The following is an 18,997-nucleotide window of genomic DNA, read 5'->3' as shown; positions in this document are numbered from 1 at the left end:
GAAAAGTCTGAATGCACCAGGATTAAAAAAAAAAAAATCCTCCAAATCTTCTGTAACTGGAAAGAGAAGATCAGTGGCCATGATTGAAAGAAAAGCTTAGCAGATTACAACATTAGAGAAAAACACATTTTATGCAAGGGATTACAAGTAGTTTAAAGAGAGAGAAATGCATGGTTATGGTATACAGAATGGTAGAATTCAATGGAAAATATTTTTTAAAAGGATCAACTGTAACTCTTTGGTTTAGGGAGAAAATACAATACAGTCAAGGGGTGATGTCAAAGATAAAACATAACCAAAAGTGATTAACTAGGACTTTCTTGCTTTTCCCACATGACAGCCTTTGGCAAAGAATAAGCTGTGCAGCTAACAGCAAGCTGGATATAAAGGGATTAAAGCTCAGACAAGAAAAGAAGCTGCACTCAATGTTTCTTATATTTAAGACATGCAGATAAGTACACAGAAATGGAGAGGTTTAGTATCAAAGAAGATATCCAAATGGCTGATAAACACATGACAGTGTGCTCAACAGTACTAATCACAGGAACGCAAAATGCAACCATGAGATATTACTTCATAAAAAAAAAAATAGAAAGGATTAATGAAAAAGAAAATACAAAATGTTGGTGTGCCTGGGTAGCTCAGTCAGTCAGGAGTCCAATTCTTGGTTTCAGCTCAAGTCATGATTTCATTGTAGTGGGATCCAGTCCTACTTCTGGCTCCATGCTCAGCAGGGAGTCTGCTTGAAGAGTCTCGCCCTCTGCCCCTCCCCCACCTCTCAAAAATAAATAAATAAATAACATCTTTAAAAAGGGGGCACCTTGGTGGCTCAGTCTGTTAAGCGTCTGCCTTTGGCTAAGGTCATGATCCCAGAGTCCTGGGATCGAGCCTAGTGTTGGGCTTTCCGCTGAGGGGAGGTCCTTCTTCTTTCTCTCCTTCTGCCTCTTCCCACCCCCCTTGTGTTCTTTTGATCTCAAATAAATAAAATCTTTTTAAAAATCTAAAAAAAGAAAATACAAAATATTGATGAAAAAAGTTTTAGTTTTTATGGAATGTTTATACATGGGTAAAAGAAATGTGTATTTGTACAATAACTTTAGAAAAAGTCATCACTAAATCTAGACATATACACATACTTTGCTCAGATCCCTTCTGAGGAATATACTTGTCTTTGTTTGCTAAGTGAGGCTATCCAAAGTACCACAGACTAGGCATAAATCACACACACACACACACACACACACACAATCCCACCCCCCACCCCTCCCACCCCCGCAAAAGTGGTAAAGGCCAGAAGTCCAAGACAATGTTTTGGTAGAGTTGATTTCTTCTGAAAGTCATGAGAAAGGATCTGTAAGGTCCCAGCTTGGCTTGTCAGTGCGATCTCCCTATGTCTTCACTTTGTATTTCTTCTTTTTCTGTCCAGATTCCTCCTTCTTATGAAGACACCAGTTATAATAAATTAAGATTTACTTGTATGTCTTCATGTTAACCTAGTTACCTCTCAAAGATCCTATCTCCAAATAATCACATTTTAAGGTACTAAGGGTTAGATTCAGTACATGAACTTTGGGGAAGAAGAGACATATATAGGCCGTGTTTCTCAACAGAAATACCTATATATCTTTTTAAAAAATTCTGCACAGTGATGTTTATTGTAGTACTATTCATATCTCCAAAATATCATCTACCCAAATGAGCATAAGCAAAATAAGTAAATAAATTTTGGAAATTTTTATACCATAAGAACTAGTATTCAGCAATGAGAACATAAAGATGACTCCCATAAACAGAAAGGGATGAAAAAAAAGGAGGACACAGTGTAGTATTTAATTTATGTAAAAAGGAAAAACTAATCTGCAGTGTTAGAAGTCAAGGCAGAAACTATTCTTGGTTGTAGGGGTATAGGGACTATGACTTGGGGGGTGGAACATGAGGGCAAATATCTCAGCATTCATTGTGATGTCCACTTTGTGGCTATTCACATAAGAATCATGCATGTTATTGAGCACATTTTGTAACAGAAGATTAAAAATACAATAAATGACTGAAACTGACTGAAACCACTGATGTTGGTTTTAATAACAGGACATGTTATTCTGCAATATTTTAGGAAAGACTAGAATGATTCAGCAAACACCCCAAACTGAAATCTTGATGAGCTATTTTGTGTTCTAGCTCTGATCCTTACATTTATGATTTTAAAAAAATATTTTAATTCACTAAACCCTTGATTTCTCCTCCTTAATGATTTCTTTAGTAAACTCCTTTGAAGTTCTCTTTCAACTTTAGAATTCTATTTTTCATTAATTGAAGGACTAAATTGTTGAATTGGAGTAAAAGTTATCTTTAAACATTTGACTAAAAACAGGACAAGTTTCCATAGAGTGAAAATAGCAACAACCTATTTCTAACTTGACTGTCACTAAAATATTAGGATTAAGTTCATTACAGAATTCAAATTATAGGGTTATAATTTTTGTTATTAATTTTGACAGATTGTGTTTCTAGAGAAATTTTTATTTATATAAAAATAATTAAGATGACAAAGGTTTCCTAATTATAATTAGTGATTTTAAGTAAAAATGTCCACTTACTGATAATTTTAGCCCTATTTTAAAACATTCTATTTTGTTTTTAAAAATCTATTAATTTTTATTGAAATATAATTCATATACAGTATTATATTCTCAGTGTTATAATGATTTAACATTTCTATAATTATTCAGTGGCCATCATGATAAGTGTCCTCTCAATCCCCTTTACCTGTTTCACCCATCCTCCCGCCTCCCCTCTGGTGACCACCATTTTGTTCTCTGCATTTAAAAGTCTGCTGTTTTGGGGCACCTGGGTGGCTCAGTGGGTTAAAGCCTCTGCCTTTGGCTCAGGTCATGATCCCAGGATCCTGGGATGGAGCCCCACATCAGACTCTCTGCTCAGCAGGAAGCCTGCTTCCTCCTCTGTCTCTGCCTGCCTTTCTGCCTACTTGTGATCTCTGTCTGTCAAATAAATAAATAAAATCTTTAAAAAAAAAAGTCTGCTGTTTTGTCTCTTTTTTCTTATTTGTTCATCTATTTTATTTTTTAAATTTCACTGATGAGGGGCGCCTGGGTGGCTCAGTGGGTTAAAGCCTCTGCCTTTTGCTCAGGTCATGGTCCTGGGGTCCTAGGATCGAGCCCCGCATCGGGCTCTCTGCTTGGCAGGGAGCCTGCTTCCTCCTCTCTCTCTGCCTGCCTCTCTCCCTACTTGTGATCTCTATCTGTCAAATAAATAAATAAAATCTTTAAAAAAAAATTTCACTTATGAGTGAAATGATATAGTATTTGTCTTTTTCTATCTGACTTATTTCACTTAGCTTTATAATCTTCTAGGTCGATCCACATAGTTGCAAATAGCAAGATCTCATTCTTTTCATTTATTGAAAAGATTGAAACTCAGCAAACACTTTCTAATAATACATTCTTATGTGATAGGAAACCCCGGAACTATTGCTAAATACATGAAAGAAAAAGAAGTTTCAATGAAATATGGCTCAGAACCATCTAAAAGGCCAGATAAAAAAAGAAGCATGCAGTGATTTGCTGAGGATCATGACTAAAAAGGACTAGCAGTGATGGGAAGTCAAAGACTCACATGTTAAATCAACTTAAAATAATAGTGGGTTGCTGTGTAGAGGTGGGAAAACAGAATATTTACAACCAAATCCAAAAGAAAATGAAACGGAACAGAAATCAATGTGTAGGCAAATATCAGAATTGTCAGGTACACATATTAAGTGATTTCTATAGCTAACAGGAAATAAGAAATTATAGGGGCGCCTGGGTGGCTCAGTCGTTAGGCATCTGCCTTCAGCTCAGGTCATGATCCCAGGGTCCTGGGATGGAGCCCCACATCAGGCTCCCTGCTCAACAGTAGGCTGGCTTCTCCCTCTCCCACTCCCTCCCCTTGTGTTCTTTCTCTTGCTGTCTCTCTCTGTCAAATAAATAAATAAAACCTTCAAAAAAATGAAATAAGAAATTATAACCTGTGGGTTGCCTCCTGTGCTACACAGTAAAATTCAATATGAAACAGCTTTATTGAGATTTTTGCTTTTGGTACCCATGTAATAATATTTTATATTGGACCTGCTATAAAATAATATCGAAGCCCCAAAACAAGAGAACATAACAGGAAGGTAGATAAACTGACGTCACCCTTAAGCAGCGGTTGCCTGGTATTGCTGCATTTGTTCTCCAGAAATATTCACAGGACACAACTGATGTTGGATCCATCAGATTACTGTTTGAAGACAAGTGGAGAGGGAGAATATGAAATATAATGAGTAGCTTTCTGGTTCTAAATGCAAGCAGAGGTTTGTTTTACACTTCCCTTGAATGGTCATGTAGTAACCTTTTCAAACTTGATGACAAACAACCTCACAATAGGGCAATAATGTTGCCATGTGAAAAATGCCAAAACACTTTAAAAAAATAAAACTTATTTCCAATATTTCAAATCCTGAATTTTTTCTCACCTTTCAACTTTAATTTATATTTACATGGTAAAGCAGTACAAATAAAGAGAGAATAGAGGTATAAATACTTACAATGGTTTTAAAAACTATATAAAATATTAAGAGATTTGAGATGAAAAGAATTCATACTCTCATAGATGTAAATATTAGAAAAAAATTTATTTTATAGTTGAAGCACACTATTTGTCCTTGGATAGATCATTTAATCTTTCTTACATGATTTTTCACTATGCAATTAGTTCAATAGTACTAATAACCAACTTGGAAATGATATGAAGAATAAATACTGAATGGTATAAAAGTCAGTAGAAAAAAACTGCTGTTTAAATAAGTCATAATAGTAGGGAATTGTTGTAATAAGTTCAGCTCAGACCAATTTAGATTTTACATTCACTTGTGACATACTAAGACATTAAACCTATTTAATGTTATTTTAGAGATCAATACATGAATAAAATTCTTTAGTTAGTGACTGTTATTTCCTCTTACTATCAGTAGCCTCGGCTATTAAAAATAGCTTTTACTACATAATGAGGGAAAATTAATCCATATATTCTGTTCTTTATTCCCAGTGCTTAGTCTTATTACTCACATATCTACGGGCCATGTGCAGATTCCATCATCTTGAAAAAGATATATATTATCCAAATGTCCACTGGTCCCTGCTCCAGTATGCTATAATGCTGAAGTGAATGGTAGACTATAGCACAATTAAATGCTGCAGCATATTACATTACTTTTGGTTCAAAAGAGATTGAGGTAGGGGTGACTGGGTGGCTTAGTCAGCTAAGCATCTGACTCTCTATTTTTGGCTCAGGTCATGATTTCAGGGTTGTAAGATCAGCTCTATATTGGGCTCTGTGCTCAGTTTGATATTCTCTCTCTTCCTCTGCCCCTCCCTCTCCTCACAGCTCTAAATAAATAAACAAATAAATAAGTAAAATCTTTTTTTTTAAAGTGATTAATGTAAAAATTACAATGTAGAAATGAAGAAATGCATGATGGAAGTTCCATAGCATAACTAAGAATCAATCTTTTAACATATATATGGATGCACATAGCCTTTCATTTATTATCAATAAATACTCACTAAGCGGTTACAATGTGCCAGCCCCTTCTTTTTCTGGTGCTTAGAATGATCAGAAGACATTAGATAAGGAAGAACACTTATATTCTTCAAAATACTTCAATTTTACATCCATGTGAAATAAGATATAAAATAAATAACAATAAGGAAATTATACAGCATATTATCTGTTGATAAATGTTTTGTTTAAAAAAAAAAACCAAACAACCAAACAAACAAAAAAACATAGTGGGCACCTGGGTGGCTGAGTTGGTTGAGTGACTGACTTCAGCTCAGGTCATAATCCTGGATTCCCGGGATCGAGTGTCGTATAGGCTCAGCAGGGTCTCTGCTTCTCCCTTTGACCTTCCCTCTCTCATACTCGCTTTCTCTCATTCTCTCTCTCTCAAACAAATAAATGAAATCTTAAAAAAAAAAGTAGAGAAGGAAAAGGAATTGGCAGCACAAAGTAGTATAGGGTAGAAGGAGACTTGCAATTTTAAACATGGTGGTCAAAGCAGTCTTCCTGGTAATATATCTTTGAGTTCTCATATAGACAAAAAAGTTAGCAACACAGATACCTGAGAAAGAAATATTCTCATAAAAGGAACAGCCAAGGTGTGCCTGGGTGGCTCAGTGGGTTAAAACCTCTGCCTTTGGCTCAGGTCATGATCCCAGGGCCCTAGGATCCAGCCCTGCATTGGGCTCTCTGCTCAGCAGGGAGCCTGCATCCTCCTCTCTCTTTGCCTGCCTCTCTGCCTACTTGTGATCTCTGTCTGTCAAATAAGTAAACAAAATCTTAAAAAAAAGAAAAAAAAGGAACAGCCAATACAAAAATTCTGAAGTCAAGAGCATGCCCACTGTGTTCAGGTACAACAAATAAACAAGGATATCTGGAGCAGGGGAAGGGCAAGAGATGAGGTTTTCAAGTAATAGGGGGTCAGTCTGCATAGATCTGGTAAGATATGTGATGGTTAGTTTTAAGTGTCAATTTGACTGGGTCATGCGGCACCCAGATATTTGGTTAACATTATTTCTAGGTATATATGTGAAAATATTACAGATGAGATTAGCATTTGAATGAATACAGTGAGTAAAGCAAGTTGTTCTATTCAATGCTGTTGGGCATCATCTCATCCACTGAAGGTCTGAAAAGAAAAGAAAAAAAAAAGAAAAGAAAAAAGGCAGAAAGAAAAAGCAAAAAGCAGGAAAAGGGAGATTCCATTCTCTATGCCCGACTATTTGAGTCAGATGTCAGTCTTTTGCCCTCACACTGGAACTTAGACCATTCACCCTGTTCTCATGCCTTCAAACAGATCTACCAGATTTCATAGGTCTTCAGATTGCAGATATCAGATTGTGGTTCCTTGTGAGCCTGCTTCCTCCTCTCTTTCTGCCTGCCTTTCTGCCTACTTGTGATCTCTGTCTGTCAAATAAATAAATAAAATCTTTAAAAATATATATATTACAGAGAAGTAAAGTAACAATTGATGCTACACGTTGTAGTAGCTTGGTACAAGGAGACATTAGCAGAAATGATGAGAAGTGGTTGATTTCTTGATACATCAAAGAACTTCCTCATGCAAAGTATATGAGGTGTGAGAGAGAGTGATCAAGAATTTCATCAAGTTTTTTTTTTTTTTTTTTTTTTTTGGGGAACCTGGGTGGCTCAGTTGGTTAAGCGACTGCCTTAGGCTCAGGTCATGATCCTGGAGTCCTGGGATCAAGTCCCACATCAGGCTCCCTGCTTGGTGGGGAGTCTGCTTCTCCCTCTGGCCCTCCCCCCTCTCATGCTCTCTCTCTCTCTCATTCTTTCCCAAATAAATAAAATCTTTAAAAAAAAAAGTTTTTTTTTTTTAAGATTTTATTTATTTATTTGACAAAGAGAGAGACCACAAGTAGGCAGAGAGACAGACGGGGTTGGGGGACCCCTGGGGGATCCCAGGACCCTGGGATCATGACCTGAGCTGAAGGCAGAGGCTTAACCCATTGAGCCACCCAGACACCTGAGAATCAAGTTTTTGATCAGAGGAATTGGAAGTATGCAGCTGCCATGAGTACAGATAGGGAAGACTGGCTGGAGCAACACCATGTTATAATCTCTCAAATCCTCATGAAGTTTTCAGAGTAATGTGATTCAGATGAAAATAACTGCCTTGAAAAATGAGACTAATGTCATGGTACAAAGGTATTTACTTTTAATTTATTTCTATGCAAATGATCTTACTACAACAAAGAAAGATAAAAACATATTAAAGGAAGACAAAAAGGCAAGATGAAAACTCATTAGGAAACTGTGATGACACTTTTATAGAAATTAGAGGTAAACCTCTCCTTACCAATTATGACACCACTGCATATATTTTTAGATCATTTCAATTTGCAGAATAAGAAGAAAATAACTTAGTTACTATTCTACTGCAACAAGTAAAAAAGGAAATACTTTTTGGAACAGTGGTTTTCAAATGGCTTTTTAAAACACCAGGTTTCTCAGAGATCATGGTGTGCAGGGAGGACCAAGCAGGCAGGGCATAATTCACTTCTACTTTAATTTACATTTTAGCATTGAATAATTGAATTTATATACAAAAAAGGGAGGTACTGCTGTCTTTCACTGAATTGTGAAAAACACTGCTATATAGGAAGACTTTTCATTTTATTCCTCTACTAAAAATATAAACTTACTTTTTTTCTTGAATACTATCATGAATTTTAAATTTGAAGTAAAGTAGGAAGCCAGGGTTGATAAAAAGAAATGCATGCCTGTGTGTGAAATATTCATGAGACTATCTTTGACCACTTTTGTTATGGAGGATTGCCAAAGTCCAACAATTAATTTTTTCCTTACTGAAGAAATAACAACTGTATGTAAATACTATGAAATCTACTTATCCTTGTATTACTTTTAACTTATTTATATAGTGTTTGAATTTGAAATTTCCCAACTAAGAGATTCGAGGTATTTCTCCTAAGTATACATGATATTTGCTTCTTAGGAACCTTAATGATTATTATAGAAAATGTAAATGGCATGTATATGGTTAACTCCCTCACAGGCATATATTTGCTCTTTTCACAATCCATGAGATAACTTTTAATTTTTCTAAAGATTTTATTTATTTATTTATTTATTTATTTATTTATTTATATTGAGAGAGAGAGAGCACAAGCAGAGGCAGAGGGAGGCAGAGGGAGAGAGAGAATCTTAATGCAGAACCCAATGTGGGGCTTGATTCCAGGACCCTGAGATCATGACCTGAGTTGAAATCAAGAGTCAGACACTTAACCAACTGAGCGACCCATGTTCCCCAGTGATAACTTTTAATTTTAAAAAGTATTTTTCAAGGGAAAAAAACAATTTTGATTAAGAGTATTATAAAATAAAATATATACTACTACTAATTATTAAAATTTCAAATTATATAAAGCATATATTATTCACAGTGTTTCTTTTATAACAGAAAATCTAAAAAGCATCCTCAATAAAATAACTCCACAAAACGCTATCTGTCTTTGCATATTCAGATCTGGTGATTTTAGAATATTTTATTCAAAAGAAATGCTATAAAATTATAAATCAGTTAATAAAAGTGGCCCATTGATTTGCATCTGAGACAAGAAAAATGATTTGTTTCAGTCCAACTAAGATATAATTCAGCTGCAATCACATTATTCTCTTTGGAATGCATTACTCCAGCCGCAATATACTTATATTTATATTAGAAATATCACTTTGTTGGGACATCTGAATATCTCAGTCAGTTAAGCCTCTGAATCTTGATTTCAGCTCAGATCAGGATCTCAGGGTCACGGGGTTGAGCCCCAGGACAGGTTCCCCACTCAGCAGGGAGTCTGCTTGTCTCCCTCTCCCTCAGCCCCTCCCCCTGCTTGCAATCTCCCTCTCTCCCTCTCTCTGAAATAAATTTTAAAATATTTTAAAGAAGAAAAAATAAAATATTTTAAAGAAGAACTATCATATTTTTTAATAAAAACAACCAAAAATATTTTACCATTTTGGTTCAACAGTTAGTACTTTATACATAGGCTATTTTTCACAGCAGCAGTAGTTCTGCATAACTCTTTAGATCTTAATGAAAGTCTGCCTTCTGAAAATCTCGTGGCCCTAATTTTTAATGAATATAAAATCTGCTTTTATCTAAATTTTACATCATAAATTGCAATGCAGTGTATCAGTTAAGTTTTTAAGGTAATTCTATAAGGAACAAATAATTTAGTAATACAGGATAAGAGTTTTAAAATTATTTGTACAAATTATTAAATAAAAAAGATAATGTTTTACAGGATGGAATAAAATATTCCTTGGAGGATTTCACCTCTGTCATTTCATATTATGAATTCTGGCCATGCTGCTTATAGCAGGATAGTCTTATCACTTGATACATTAAGATATTATGATTGTTTATATATTGTTCTATATTATTGTTGCTTTGATAGTTTTATTTGACATAATGTAGCACTTACAAAATTTACTTCAGCAGTATAAATTATATATAAAACATATAAAGTAAAAAAATGCATCGGGATGACTGGGTTGCTCAGTTGGTCAAACACCTGCGACTCAGGTCATGATCACAGGGTTCTGAGATCAAGTCCAACATCAGGCTTCCTGCTCAGCGGGGAACCTGCATCTCCCTCTCTTTTTTTCTCTGTGCTCTATCTCAAATAAATAAATAAATAAATAAATAAATCTTTAAAAACGCATTAAATATTATTAGTACACATTGAGCTCAATTATTTTCCCATAGGCATTGAAAAACCAAGAATACTTAAGGTTTTGAGGAGGAAGCTCTGAATTCAATATTAAGTATTATAAGCTGCTATTGATTAAAGAGCAGTAAGAAATTAAGGAACCCCTCACTGGAGGTGGTAGTGGGCAGAGAGTCAAATAAAGTGAGAAATGACATGGATTAGAACATGGGGATTAGCAGAGAGCCAGGTATAGCTGAGCACCTTTGCCAAGTCTATGGGAGCATGAACATATGTATGGACAGAGAAGTCTGTTTCACAGCTATGTTAAGAGTTTGGGATTTATTTTGGTATCTGGCAAGGATCTATGAGATTATTTTAAGAAAGTTCATTAATGATTAAATTTTAAATTTAAAATGGTCATGTAATGTCCAGCATGGTGACTACAGTTAATACTATATTGCATACTCAAAGGATGCTAATAGATCATAAAAGTTCTTATCACCAGAAAAAAAAATGTAACTATGTGAGGTAATGATGTTAATTATAATGGAAATCATTTTGAATATATATAAATATCAACTAGAGAACAAGAGGTGAGAAGAAGGAGAGGGACACAAGAACTTACAAAACATCATCAGCAGTTATGGGAACAGATATAGACGAGGCACAGGTAACAAAGCAGCAGCAGCTTTGATCCTGGGCACCAGAGAAAAGCAATAGCAGCGGGGCGCCTGGGTGGCTCAGTGGATTAAGCCGCTGCCTTCGGCTCAGGTCGTGATCTCACGGTCCTGGGATCCAGCCCCGCATCGGGCTCTCTGCTCTGCAGGGAGCCTGCTTCCTCCTCTCTCTCTGCCTGCCTCTCTGCCTACTTGTGATCTCTCTCTCTCTCTGTCAAATAAATAAATAAAATCTTAAAAAAAAAAAAAAAAGCAATAGCAGGAGAGCAGTAATGGTAACCAAGCAGAGTGATAGGAGTCTGGGACACATATGAAATGAAACCATGAAAGATATAAGATTTGAAAACTCCATGTTTTCTGTGGAATGGAGCTTCAGAGCCATGGGGGATATTTGTTGGCATTTCTGTGATTCACTTGTTTTTTTTTTTTAAATAATTAATTCCCAGTGATGCTGAGAGATGAACTAGTAAATCAAAGAGCTAACACACACCAGCCTAAACATGCAGAAGATCCCTTCCTATTTTTCTGAAAGTAATAAAACCTTGGGGACAAAAGTCACCTACACTAGAATATTAGCCTTGCCAATTATTTTCTTTGACACATTACTTAATACTTTTGTTTTTCAGCTATTATTTCTATAGAATGGAGGTAGTAAGAGCTTACAAAGGTTAGATGCATTAATATATGCAGAGCATATATAGGTGTTCTATAAACATAGCTATCATTATTTTTATTATGATTATAATTATTATTTATTATATTATTCAATTAAGAAGAGCTCCTCATTTCAAGCAGTAAGTCTAAGCTTAATTCTTATGTACCTTATGATACGACTCCTAGTTAGTCATTTCACAGATTTCCTTTTCACATAAAGAAGTGAAATACATATTTAAACATCATCCAGTTTATTTTTTAATTTTTTAAGAAATTGTTATTTACTATATGATGGAAATCCAATATTATACAATGAATATTATGTACAAACTCTCTCTTTTGGTGGTAGATTATTCTGGATATTGCTGGATTTGTTTTGGTCAGAATTTTTAATGATTTCTCTATGCTTCTGATTTCCTGAGAACAAGTATCAGTTTGCAACTTTTATCTAAAGTATTAATAAGACTTCTGAGTTAGGCAAGATGACTTTCTAATTATTTTTTTAACTTTTTAAAATTTAAATTCAGTTAATTAACATATAATGCAATATTGGTTTGAGAGGTACAAATCAGTGATTTAATAGCCTTATATAATACCCAAGGCAGCATCCAGTTTAAATTTTTTTTAAAGATTTTATTTATTTATATGACAGACAGAGATCACAAGTAGGCAGAAAGGCAGGCAGAGAGAGAGAGGGAGAAGCAGGCTCCCTGCTGAGCAGAGAGCCCAGTGCAGGGGCTTGATGTGGGGCTTGATGTGGGGCTTGATGTGGGGCTCAATCCCAGGACACTGGGATCACGATCTGAGCTGAAGGCAGAGGCTATAACCCACTGAGCCACCCAGGCACCCCAGTCATCTAGTTTAAATGTAGACTTTTACCCTTGAAATTGACACATTACAATATTTAAAGTACCTGGGATAGTGATACAAAATGAATATGATTAAGGGCAAAGAACTACCAATTATTTATAATAAACACAACTAAATATGTATTTATACTGATTATTTTTCTTAACTGTAAGTAATTCTGCCCTTATGAATAAGAAAAATCTCAGTCATTTATCTGCAAATGATGCATTACTTAGGTATAAAAGAGAGAACACCATGGCTATTTAACTATCCAGACACTGTCTTTGTCCAAAATGCACACACACACACACACACACACACACAGACAACATGTAATTTACATAGAAAAATACATACATATAAACTTACATGGACAGTATTTTCTTAATAAACTTTGTGCTATGCACTCCTCTATGAGGAAAATAAAGTATTTCACATGCTTTTTTTTTTCCTTAATAACAGTGAAAAATCATAGGAAACCTAAGAGCAAGACCCAGATAATGGTACTATTACAGCCTTTTTGATTGTGGGCCACTCTATTGGACATGTACTTTAGGAATGAAAGATAATAATTATTATATAACATTTACATCTTTCAAATTTATACTTATTTTAAATTTGGAAAAATTTTAGCCTTCCCAAATTTGTGCCTTTATACTGATTATGAAGTCAGTTAATCTAAAGAGTAAGTGAAAATTTAAATATTGAATCAGTCAGCCTTTCTTTTGGATTAAAATTTTACAGCAATATATGGAACAATTTGGCCATTCTCAAATACAATATGGTGTATACTATATCAGGTATTTATTATGTTTACTAACCACTCTCCAAGAAGGTTCATTAGTGGATAGTGGAATTCCAACAGATTAAAATAAAAAGTAGATTAAACAATGCCATCTTTAATTTGTATACAAATACTCTTTCTCTTCATAAACAGAATCATTATAGGTTATATAAGGTAGGAGTCTATAAACAGAATCATTATACGTTACATAAGGTAGTAGTACAATCATTTTATGTACATATATTAAAATAAATTAAATGATAAATTATGTCAATGGCTGTTTTTCTGACATGCTTTTAGGTTCTGATAAGGAATCCAAATTACAGTGGTGCCTGGGTGGCTCATTTGGTTAAGTGTCTGCCTTTGGCTTAGGTCATGATCCCAGGGTCCTGGGATGGAGCCCCACATCAGGCTCCCTGCTTGGCGGAAAGCCAGCTTTCCCTCTCCTAGTCCTCCTGTTTGTGTTTCCTCTCTTGTGGTGTCACTATAAATAAATAAAATCTTAAAAAAAAAAAAAAAAAAAGGAATCCAAATCACAGAACTTGCAGTATGTTTCCACCTATTCTGTAAGAGACGGTAATCACTTCCGTTTCTTATCATTTCCTTTCCGCTCCGTATCTCCTCCTTCAAGAACATCATTATGCCCTTTTCAGTCTGCTCTGAAAACTCTTTCTAAGGAAGCCCCTGATGCCACCTTCTGGTAATCACTGATATAAATACAGGTGCTTCCTTGTCCCAGGCCAAGACTATTGAGATTCTCTTCCCTACTAAAAGACCACACACTGGGGGAGCCTGAGTGGCTCAGTGGGTACAGTGAAGACCTGCCTTCAGCTCAGGTCATGATCTCAGGGTCCTGGGATCGAGCCCCATGTCGGGCTCTCTGCTCAGCAGGAGCCTGCTTTCCCCTCTCTCTCTGCTTGCCCACCTCTCTGCCTTGTGATCTCTCTGTCAAGTGAATAGAAATCTGTAAAAAAAAAAAACAAAACAAAACACACACACGGTGATTGCATTCAGGCTCTGTTGAACATACAAACATAAAAGCAGTATAATGCCACCAGCCAGTTTTCACCATGTACCTTCCTCAACCAGTAAAAAACGAGACCATGTGGAGTGATAAATACCAAAGAAATAAATGATCCTTGACTCTTGGTAGCTTTAATCTTTCTGGTCTTAGTCCTACCAATACTACCTTTGGTAGTATTTTGGAATCACATTAAGACTTTAGATCTCAGTAATCCTCTCAAATTTTTAATAATTATGGTAGTTTCCTTGGTTACTTTTAACAAACCAGTATTTATAAGTAATCAATACTAGATTCTTAAAACCAAATGACCCTAGATTAAGACATTATGCATTAGAAATTGGATGCATATTGAATAGTTTTAGGGTTGGAGAAAGAGAAATCACATAGAAAAGTAAAAGTAAAGGAACTAAAATTGATAATGTCTAAAATGTCAGGAAAACTGAATGAAAGTGTGTAATTTCAAAAATTTGCCTTTTGAAATCCTGACTCAATTAGGAACCCATTAGCAAACTCTCTACTAGGTACCAATGGTTGCTGCTTTTGTCATGAGAATATTGGTGGGGCTGTTTATCTGATTTTCTGGAAGATCGAACAAGGAATAAAGGATCAGGGATAGGAAACTGGAGTTCTGATGTTTTAAGATAATTATTTTTGATATATCAAGAACAGATGAAGAAGAGCCAATAGAATAAACTTATTTCAAGTATAAAGTAAAATTTGGATTGGATATATTCTTTCTGGAAATCATTAAATGTACATATATTTTTCTAGGGAAATGATGAATAGAAATAAATGAAAATTAAGACAACATTGTTAAGAACTCAAATATTTAAATAAGAGATAAATAAAGATGAGCTTCTAAACACTGAGCAGAGGCTAGAAGAGTAAGAATAATACCTTAAGTCTGTGATGTCATGGAACCAAAAGAAATATAATCAAAGAAGGAAGATAAGGTGCACTGAGAAATCAGAAGGCTAAAACATGTCCATTGGATTTAATGGCACTGACAAAACATGGGAAATTCTGTGGAGTGATAAAATATGGTAACAGAATAGGATGAGTTAGAGAAATATAAGCAGCATAAATACCTATTTTGAAAAGTTGGTATTGATGAGGAAAATGAATAATATGATAATATTAAAAAGAGAATGGAATTAGGAGTATTTATGTTGTGTATGTGTGTTTTTTTTTTAAGATTTTATTTATTTATTTGACAGAGAGAGAGAGAGCACAAACAACAGGAGCAGCAGGCAGAGGGAGAGGGAGAAGCAGGCTCCCCATGGGGCTGGGAGTCAGATGCAGGGCTAGATCCCAGGACCCTGGAATCATGACCTGAGCCAAAGGAAGCTGCTTAACCATCTGAGCCACCCAGGTGCCCCGACACTGTGTTTTTTAAAAATATTTTCAGTAATAGAAATTGTGTGTGTTTAGGGGAATTTTTAAATAATAGGAACATTTTTACAGAGTAGGAAAGAGGAAGAAGATACAAAAGAGATAGCAATAATCAATATAAGTCAGGTTTCTTAGAAGACAATATATGATGTCATATACAGCTTAAGAGGAAAGATAGGTATTAAATGGATGAAGACATTTTGGCTCTTAGATTAGGGCTTCCAAATTTAGCAAATAAAAATATACAATTTCCAATTCAATTTGAATTTCAGATAACCAATGAATATTCCTGGTATAAGTATCGTCCCAAAACTTGCACTAAAATTCTATTTATCATTCATCTGAAATTCAAATTTTAAGTAGATATACTACATTTCTCTGGTAACCTTAAACTAGATCAAAATGAAAGACTCCCCACCTGCTTTTATGGACATTGTGTTTGGAAAGCCTCTCTTTGGCCCTTTGACCATACTTAATAGCACAAAGTGAGGAGTCCTTGGGACCAAGAGAATATAGTCATGTGGAAGCCATGCTTAGACATTCTAAAACAAAAAATGCTGCAATTCCCTCCAAATATGGATGAAAACCTACTTCTAGGCCTGCTTGTATCTCTTCCTCCTTCTTCTTCTTGCATCCTTCTTCCCTATAAGGGACAGCACTGGCAGTATGTCACCTAGTACATAAGGGACAGCTGAGGGATGGGTCCTTGTGGGGATGTAGAAACATCCTGGATGTGCAGATGTCTTTCCACATACATGATCTCCAGATGAGAAATTGATGACAGTTGGTATGGAAAAGGGAGTAATAAGACAAAGTTGGTGGGGTAGCTTTAAAAGCAAACAAAGGCTTTTAGGACCACTCTCATTGTATTTCCAAGTTCTCCTGAGGGATTCTGAGGAGTGTGAGAAATTTTGATCCAAATCTGATTTCCTGGTTTTTCTAAAGTTACATTTTCTAAGGAAGATGGAGAGAATGGGGGGGTGGGGGTGAGGGGGGAGACAAGATGGTGGGGAAGTAGGAGGAGGCGCCATTTCAACCTGTACCCTAAAGTGAGCTGATTACCTACCAAAGAACTCCGATCATCCATGAAATCAGTCTGAGATCAGAATTACACACGTCTGGATCTCTACGGAGGCAGAAGATGCCAGGGGCAGGTAAAGCAGAGTGGGAACGACAGACTGATATTGGAAGATAAACAAAAGGGGGAGGGAGCCACCTGAGGCGACCCATTGGAAAGTAATATCCCAATACAAGAGTGCCCTGCATCTGGGGACGAGCATTAACTTGGAGTGTGGTTGAAAGCACTCAAAAAGAGCAAAGGATCGCGGGGGGAATTTGTGGGAATTGGGGCAGTTAGGGACAGGGGCTTAAGTCCCCGGACCTAGGACTGCCACCCCTGGCATTGAGCCAGAGAGAATGCGGTGGAGAAAACAGGTCTTGGTCCCTGAGCTGCCAGCATGCCTGAGAGCACATGGGGTCCTGTGAGGGGCTGAGAGCCTCGCCAGCTGGCAGAAGCACAACCTTTTTGCAGTCTCCAAGCACGCACTGTACCCTGCTATCAGAGCCTGAGATGCGCGTGACCCACACCCTCCCCTGAGAGAGGTGTGCACAGGCACCAGCCCAGCGCTCTCTCGGACCCTGAAAGAGCACTCACTCCCAGCCCAGGCCAGTGGGAAAATCTCAGTGTGCGATCGCTGCTTGGAACCTCTCTGGTGGTCTGGAGCTGCCCAGACAGCCACAGCTGTCGTGGTTTTTGGTATAAGCAGGAGTTCCTGTGTCCCCAGGGACCGTGACTCGGAACATGCTCTGCCATTGGCCAAGGGGGAACTTATGTGCTCTGCAGCACCCAGAGGGGAACAGACTGAGGCTTCTCTCTGAGAGGAAGGTTGGGGTGCAGTTTGCTTTCCTCTAAACCTCCAAAAACCATCAAAAGCTGTCAAGGCAAGAGGAAAAAACAAAAAACAAAAAACAAAAAACGAACAAACGAACAAAAAAACCTGAAAAAAAGCCTGAAAAACTGGTTTCCTTAGAGCCCACCCCCTTGAGGAGGGCAGGAGGACTTAACTCAGGGAACATTGCCTGAAAACCCACGTGGCAGGGCTCTCCCCCAGAAAACCAACTAGGAAAAAAAAAAGAAAAGAAAAAAGATGACAAGAGAACAACCACCACTACTTTATAAATACAACTTTTATTTTTAATTCATTCCCATTATTCTGGTTCATTTTTTATATAGATAATTTTTAGCCTATTTACCATCACAGTGAGATGTCCAGTACATCAAATTCCATAATTGCCTTTTAACCTGAACTTTTTGATACATATACCTGTGTTTTTCTTTTGCTTTTCTATTTTTTAATTTTAAAAAAAATTTAGTTTAGCTTAGTTTAGTTTATTCTTTTTTATTTCTATTTTTAAATATTCATATAGAGTTCAACTTAAAGGTAATCCCCTTTCCCCAATCAATGCTACCCCTATAGGTAAACCAATTTTTAATCCCCCTTTCTCTTAGGAAAGTTGAGTACTTTAACAAAGATATCAAGATACATCCAGGAAGAATCAAAATAACCTTTCTCACCCACACTGAGAATTTATAACCACTCTTCCATCTTTTTCTTCTGCCAGTGTTTCTGTGTATTTGTGTTTGTCCTGATAGTATATAAATCTTATACTTGGGGTTCTTTTTGATGAGGTTCTTTTTTTTTTTTTTTTTTGCTTATATATATATATTTTTTTTCTTTCTCTTGTCATATACTTTTATCAGTCTTTTTGTCTGCTTTTTCATAAATCTTACCTTGGGGCCCATTTGGGCTGTGCCTTCTCTTTTATCTTCCCTTTTTTTCCTGTCTCTCTCTCTCTCTCTCTTTTTTTTCTTATTTTCCTTTTTCTCTCATTTGGGTGGGGATTCCTGATTGCTCAGAAGTGTTCCAGGGTGCACCTTGACTGCACCACAGTCAACACATCCAGCTACATCCGTTCAACCACCTCTCAATAAAATGACTAGGAGGAGGAATGCCCAACAGAAGAAAAATTCAGAGAATGGGCTTTCTGCAACAGAGCTAATGGCTATCAACATGGACAATATGTCGGAAAGGGAATTCAGGCTAACAATTATCCAGGCAATAGCTAGGTTGGAGAAAGCCATGGATGACCAAATGGAATTGGTTAGGGCAGAACTGAAAGCCACGAGGGATGATGTTCACAATTTTAGGGCAGAACTGAAAGCCATGAGGGATGATGTTCACAATTTTAGGGCAGAACTGAAAGCCACCAGGGATGATGTTCACAATGTTCTCAATGAGTTCCAATCTAATCCAAATTCTCTAAAAGC

Source organism: Meles meles, chromosome 4 (genome assembly GCF_922984935.1).
Source record: "Meles meles chromosome 4, mMelMel3.1 paternal haplotype, whole genome shotgun sequence".
NCBI classification, from domain to species: domain Eukaryota; kingdom Metazoa; phylum Chordata; class Mammalia; order Carnivora; family Mustelidae; genus Meles; species Meles meles.
This window is presented reverse-complemented; position numbering follows the sequence as displayed.